The 7,804-nt window shown below is 38.8% G+C and overlaps 1 pseudogene; it reads right to left on the reverse strand.

The window, feature by feature from the left end:
• Window positions 1-1,015: 1,015 nt before the first annotated feature.
• LOC138993187 (prothymosin alpha-like) lies at window positions 1,016-1,558 on the reverse strand (annotated as a pseudogene).
• Between the last annotated feature and the right edge of the window lie 6,246 nt (window positions 1,559-7,804).

Raw genomic sequence — 7,804 nt, forward strand, 5'->3', positions numbered from 1 at the left:
AATGTCTTAAGATTATGGAGCCCTCTTTTCATTTAAATCAATGTGATCATTTTTATTAAGAATGTAAAGTCTAGTCCTAGCCAGTTTTGCTCAGTGAATAGAGCATCAGCCTGCAGACTGAAAGGTCCTAGGTTTGATTCCAGTCAAGGGCACATGCCCGGGTTTTGGGCTCTATCCCCAGTAGGGGGCATGCAGGAGGCAGCCAATCAATGATTCTCATCACTCATGTCTCTATCTTTTTCTCCCTTCCTCTCTGAAATCAGTAAAAATATTTTTTAAAAAAGAATGTAAAGTCTAATTTTCCATTTACTCTCTAATAATCTGACATCATGCAAAATCCTGATCTTGTCATATTTTGCACTTAATAATCAAATCAATGGAAATAAGTGCAGGATATTGATCTTTGGTTTCTCCCTCCCTCCTCATGGCGATATTTTTAACTTCAGAAGTTTTGGAAAACATCAAAACTGCCAACCATGTAGTGGAGTGGATGTTAATTTTTTCATTTGTTTGTTTGTTAGAACAACTCAGCAAAATAAAATTCCTGTTTATTGTTGGACAACATTGTTTCACACATACATCAAACAGGCAAAAATAAATAAATAAATAAATAAATAAATAAGCAAACAGCAATTTCATAGACAAAAAAAAAAGGAAAAAAGGAAACCTTTTTATCTTTGGCCTTTTTAACCATCTCATACTATAAACCAATTACTTATAGTACAGCTAAGTGCATACACAGAAAGCTACTGGAATGCTCAGAGTAAGGTTGTTTTTTTTGTTGTTGTTTTTGCTTTTTTTTACAAGGTTTTTTTTCTCCTTTGAGGTTATAATGAACATGGTCACAGCACAAGTAAAGTCAGAAGTAGGACAGAGAATGCTCCAAAGGCTGGTTTGTGATGCCAAGATCATTAAAAATGGCTGACCCCTAACAACATGTACAAAAATATAAAATGTAAATAAAAAATACAAACAAATCTTCCTTTTTAAGAAAAAAAGCAGGGCCTTAGAAGTTTTGGTTCTTTTTTCCTCCCCTGTTGCAAATTCACGTTGTGATTTTGGTTGGGTGGTGGCGAGGGCGTGTCATCTGCAGGTGGCGCTGCCTGAGGTGGGTGGGTGGGCAGGCGGGCGGGAGTCTCTACTCGAAGGTGACCACGTTTAGATTCTGAGACGGGAAGTGGAGGGTGAATAGGTCACGGAGGCCTTTACCTTTTCCTTTTTTTTGTTGTCTAGTCATCCTCATTGGTCTTCTGCTTCTTGGTGTCAACATCGTCATCCTCATCATCTTCAGCTGTCCGTTTGCCTGTATCTGCCTCAGCCTCCTCTTCTTCATCTCCATCCTTTTTCTCATCATCATCTGCCTCCTCCTCCTCCTCCTCCTCCTCACCTTCTTCCTCTTCTTCATCTACCTCATTGTCAGCCTCCTGCTCCCCACTTTCCTCATTAGTGTTCCCATTCGCAGGTGCACGTCTTCCACTCTCTGCCTCCTCCACACCTTCCTTCTTCTTTACGGCCTTGGTGGTGATCCGGAGCTGGTGTCCACGGCCGTGTCTGACATGGTGGGGCCGGGGATTCTATGCAGCGGATTTTTTTTTCCAAAAGCGAGAGTTGGAGGACTGGAGTCCACGGTGGTGGAGGAGGGGGGCGGCGGAAGTGGTTGCAGCGAGCGGAGAGGGAGCCACAGGAACAATGCAAAGATGGCTTTTCAGAAACGTGGGTGTTAATTTTTAAGCAGAGCTTGAGAAATACATGGTTTTTTAGACGGATTTTCCCCTGCCCTCTCAGAGCTCCCTCACTAACCTCTGAAAGTTCTGAGTACATTTATTACATTCTGAAGCATGTGGCTATTAACTGTTTGAAATGCACAGCACCGAAGTCTCCTTCTGGCCATATTGAGTTAATGTCTTTATATGAGAGCACCAAGTCGCACATCATTTTTGGTCATAGTATTTTTTATCTGGGCCCTCATTTTATTATTGACATTTTCAAAACTCTTATCTTAGGTTACATCTCAAATATTGAGAGCTAACTAAATGTAGAAGGTCCGTGAAATTTACTTGTGGTGAAAACTTCATATTTGTCCTCATAGAAAGAACTAGAAATATCACCTCTGAATAAATAAGCAACAGGAAGTGAACACCCGGACTATGATATTAGTTTGCCATTCTCTTCTTCTTTGCTTGCTCTTTGCTTCCGGACTTTAGAATTCGAGTGTCAAACCTTTAAAGCATTATTGTGCATGCAATTCAGAAAGGAAATCTGAATTCTGTGCAACATCAAACACAAAGTGCCTAGGTTGCAACTTTCTTGTTTGCATTCCTAAGGAATGCCATCATTGGAACAGAGTAACTGTTCTGGATCTGCTAGTATTACCTCTTATTGTTCGTCTCCATCTGCACTGTCTAGGAACCTTGTTTTGACAGAGCTGGAACCAGCCAGACTCCGCAGCAGACTGCCTACTCACTGCTCTGGTTATTATGAGCATATCTCACTGAAGATGCACCGGGAAGCATCCTCTTAGGGCTGAGTTATTGAAATGCCACAGGCGGAAACAGGCAGGAAAGATAAACTTACTGCAGCAAACAATAAGGCTCCACTTGCCAACCCTGACAGCATCTGCTATCAGGCCCTTTCCCACCAAGGATTTCTCCAGGAGTTTGAAGACATTATTGCTATTCTATCCCAGACACATTTTTCATAAGCAGTTATTAACAGCTGTATTTTAACCAGAGTACCGTATCACGGCTTTCATGCGTGCACTTCTCGGCTTATTTACATGTGTGTGTGGCTTAATGACTTTGCAAGCCATATTGCATTTTATTCTTAAAAGACGTGATTAGAATGTATGTTTTTAATTTCTTCGAGCTCTTTCTTCCACCTAAATAGGTAAGCATCCTATCAGTTCAAGCTGTTCATTATAAACCCATGCGTGTTAAATTAGTTTTCAAACTGAATTCAGGAATCACCCAGTGATAAGCACAGTAAATGAATGTGCAATGAAACAGGTTGCCAACTACAGGAGTAGTTGTTTACTGGGATTTTTCAGCTCAGATCTTTGACATAATAGACAAAGTTAGTTACCCACTCATTACATTAACGGCGAAGGCACTATACTGTGAGTGGTGTGAGTAATTTCTACACCAGACACATTGGAAGAATTTGCTTGGTTACACAATTGTGATAGTTTCTTTACTCCCTAAAGCAAATGTAATACACCCCCTCCAAAGCCAGATGGAAAAGTGATTCTCTCTAAAGCAAGTACAGCTGTAGCTAAAGGAGTGTGACCCTCACAGCCACTTTGTCTTAGTCTGACCTGGGAGCACACCTAGCCACGAAGCCAAGATAATATTTCTTTGTCTGGTTTGTTATCCGAGTTTCTCTGGGGTCTTATTGATAGTGAGGTGGTGTTTAGTCATCCTAACGAAAAGGAAAGGGACTAGCCCTGGCCCAGAGGCTCATTTGGTTGGAGTGTCATCTGTACACCAAACAGTTGGCTTTCTGGTAAGAACACATATCTAGGTTTCAAGTTCAATCCTGCCCCAGTCAGGCAACAGATTGATGTTTCTCTCTCACAGCCATGTCTCTTTCTTTCTCTCTCTCTCTCTCTCTCTCTCTCTCAAATCAATAAACATATTCTCAGGTAAGAATTAAAAAACAAAATAAATAAAAAATAAAGGCACCAAAAAGGCGATCCAATGCACAATGTCATTGAAACTTTTTATTTTTCTCTAACATGAGACACATAACACAAATCCATTCCTTGATCCTCACTTTCAGGGAGTATGAAGTGAAAAACAAAATCTTCATTGTAAGCAAAATATCTTCAGGGAAGATGCAGGTATTAATATCAAAGAGAGGTGATGAGTACACTGAGAGGAGAGCGGAAATTACAGGAAAGCAGCTAGCTATGAAATTGCAATCGACAAGGCACATTGTAAAGCTTTGAAAGGAAAGGGAGGGGTAGAGTCCCGGTCTGGAATATGAAATGTCAGTCTCCTGTGGAGGCAATGGCTTGGTAAATGTTTGCCCACATGAGGGCCTATATGTTAGGAGCAGATGAAGAGAAGAATGGAATGAAAGCTCAGTTAACTCTTTGTGGCTACTTTAGAGTTATAGAACCAATTGCTGCAGGTCTTAAGGGGCTCAGCTTGGCTGTTGATGAAACAAGATTCTAACACCCACATATACTGCCTCACAGGCAGCTATATTAACCTAAGGTTGGCATTGTTATTCATAATGGTGTAAAAGGAAAGAAATTATAAACACAAAATAATCTTCACCCACTCATGACGGTTATCACAGCCAATACACTTGCTTAAGTAATACATTTTATATAAAATATCCTGCTATGTATACATGCCATACATACATATGCAAAATATTTTACCAGATAATGTAAGTCTTACAACATTTTGTTTGGATATTAATAGGGATTCTTTCAATGTTAGTGAACATTTACTGAATTGAAGTTGAGTTTACCCAACAACCATAGAGATTCCTGACCCTGCTGCTGGAAGTGTACACAAACAGTAACAGTTGTTGTTTTTCTAACATTTTTAATGATTTTCATCTCATTTCTTATTCCTTCAGAAGTCACTTCCAAATATCAATATACATATAATGCAAAACCATGTGTCTTGATTGTCATCAAATTAAGAGAAAACCTAATAGTGTTAACACAGTGCTGGTGTGCAGGAATAAAAATAGAATAAAAAATTGCTTTCCTAAAAATAAAATTTAATGTGTAATTTGACCCATGAATATTTAAATAATGATATATTTGCTTGAATAGTATTAAATCATTTTATAAAACCACCAATTTAGAAAACTAAAAGTTAATAGCTCATTGGTTGCCAAATTTTAATATGGATAAGCAAATATATGAGTTCAAAGAGAGATCAAGCTTTAGGTCCTATGGAGGCATATGAATATCTGCAATCAGGAGGTTTAATTCATATGTAGAGTACTGCTGAGTCACATGGTTGTACAACCTTATAAACAGTATTGGCTGCAGTAATTTCTAGGCATTATTGTAAGTGTACAGATATCAAGGATGAGCAGTGGGTCATTCATGCACACATTCAATGATAGAGCACCAAGGATGTGCCAGGAAAATACTGGGAATTATTGATTTCTAAGATTTTAAGTGATTACCGAACATTTTAAATCAAATGTAAAGATTCTTTTTATAAAACTATATAGCAAGTCTGAGTGAAAAAGAAATGGTGGATTCTATGAATTTCAATGAAGGTCATCATTTTCAACTATGTTTTTCTTTCTAAGTATAGGCTTAGTATCTTCAATAGAATAAAAATTCTAGTTCAAATTAAAATATTTGACCAAGTTTCCACTAGCCACATAGGTAGCTACTAGCTACTATTTAAATTTAAATTTAATTAAATTAAAAATTTAAAAATTAGCTCTCAATCACAATAACCACATTTCAGGTGCTTAACAGGCACACATGGCTGGTTTCTAAAATATTGGGAAACACAGATGTATGACAGGTCCATCATTAGTTACAGTGCCGGAGATATTCAAAGCAAGGGTTTCAGCTTTTGATGTTTGACCTTCCTTCCTTCAATTCATATATATATATATATATATATATATATATATATATATATTTTTTTTTTTTTTCATTGATTTCAGAGAGGAATGGAGGGGAGCTAGAAACATCAGTGATGAGAAAGAATCATCAATCAGCTGCCACACTGGGGATCAAGCCCACAACCCAGGTAATGTGCCCTGACTGGGAATCAAACTGTGACCTCCTGGTTCATAGGTCGATTCTCAACCACTGAGCCAGGCTGGCCAGACCCTTGAGTCCTTCTTTCCTTTTCCTCATTCTCCTCCTCTTCTCCTCATCTTTTTTCTCCTCCTTCTTCTTCAAGTGGAGCCTCATTAAATGAGTGAAAATGAGACCCAATCAGTAATTAGATCACATGACACACACACAAATATTTCATTCTTTCTCTGGCCAAGTAAATCTTCCTCCAACAGTGTATTTGGAAAGTCTGTTCTAGAGTCTGAGTTCTACAAAGCACACCTGGTCTTTGCAAGCCTGCCACCTTGAGAAGGATCTGTCGATAAAAACAATTTATTTTGAATAGTTTCCAGAGCATTATAAGAGGGTTCAGGTACCCTTTTTAAATTTTTTCTTTATTGATTAAGGTATTACATATGTGTCCTTATGCCTCCATTGTCTCCCCACCACCCGACTCATGCCCTCACCCCCTTGGTGTCTGTGTCCATTGGTTAGGCTTATATGCATGCATACAAATCATTTGGTTAATCTCTTTCCCTTACCCCCACCCTCCGCTACCTTCCCTCTGAGGTTTGATAGTCTGATTGTTGCTTCTCAGTCTCTGGATCTGTTTTTTGTTTATGTTGTTCATTATATTCCATAAATGAGTGAGATCATACCCTTTACTCGACTTTCCCAAAAGTTATCATCTTACGTAACCATGATATGTTTATTAAAATAAGAAATTAACATCAGCATGACACTGCACATTTTATTCAGATTTCAGTATTCAATTCTTAGGAGATTGAAAATCAAATGTATATTTTGAGAGTTTGGTAATGCAATGAACATTTAATGAGTGATGCTTTGAAAATCTGTAATTTCCTTGGTTTTGTGTGGAAGACCACCTACTGTTTTCACTAGCTGATAAGTTAGACAGAGAACCGCCTCCCCCCCCCCCCCCCACCCCAAGGCTGGGTGCCTGTGAAGCCCTAGCAAAGGGTGGATCTAGGCGCCACCTCTGTTTGTCCAGACAGTGGTAGCTGAAGCAACTTCCCCATTTATTATTATGTAAATTCTTGCTGATGGGCTAGTCTGCCTGTTGCTGGGGGGTCGCCTGCCTAAGGGCTATGCTATGGGTTATCCCAGACCAATAAAAGGTTGGCACAGGCCTGAGCACCAGTGGAGGGTTTTCCCCTTGAGTTGGACTTGCCCGCCTGGCCCCCCAATATTTCCAATTATCTCGTGTCTTTTCTCTTTCATTTGTGTACGGCCCCGCTTCCAGGTCCTGAACCCTGATCCACGCGGGACATGGGAAGGAAACACTCAACAGTTTTGTTTTCTGAATTCTCTTAAGAACAATTCACTTCCATCCTCTCATAATCAGTGTCAAGAAAAGCTAATTCAGCATCAGATACACTAACTGGAACATAGTAGGTGCCTATGAAATATTTCTTAATTAATATTTCTTATTCTTCACTTCTACTTTATAGCTGGATAATAAATGTCTTGTTCTGTGGGCACAGAAAAGTAGCTTCCAAACAAACCACACAAAATAACATGATGTACCCATACAATCGAGCACTCTATGTCCACGAGAACAAACACAGTGTGCACCTGTGCGTAATACTATGAATAGCTCCTGAAAATCATGTTCCAAAAAACAACAGACGCAAAGTAAGTATTAGGATTTGGTTTATATCAAGTTAAAACTTGAGTCTATGCTATTGGAAGACCAGAGAGGTGTCACTCTATAGATGGTGCAAGGGGAGCAAAGGCTACACAGCTGAATGATGGTGAACGTCTAGTTCTTGATGTAACTGCTGGAAAATGGGTGCGATCACTTTGTGAAAGCACATGGGTGTATATTTAGAGAATGTGCCATTTTCTGGATTGAGTTTATGCTTGAGTAATAATTTTTCCGTAAACATTTTTAAATCATCCACTGTTATATTTACTTTTAAACCAAGAATTGGTTTTATTTTTTCCAATATCAATTTCATACTTATTTGAATGAATTTTTAAAAGATTCCTAAAAACATATTTGTTATGATCCAT

The sequence above is a fragment of the Myotis yumanensis genome, unplaced genomic scaffold (genome assembly GCF_028538775.1).
Source record: "Myotis yumanensis isolate MYYU_CA2020_CCGP unplaced genomic scaffold, mMyoYum1.0.hap1 SCAF_15, whole genome shotgun sequence".
NCBI classification, from domain to species: Eukaryota; Metazoa; Chordata; class Mammalia; order Chiroptera; family Vespertilionidae; genus Myotis; species Myotis yumanensis.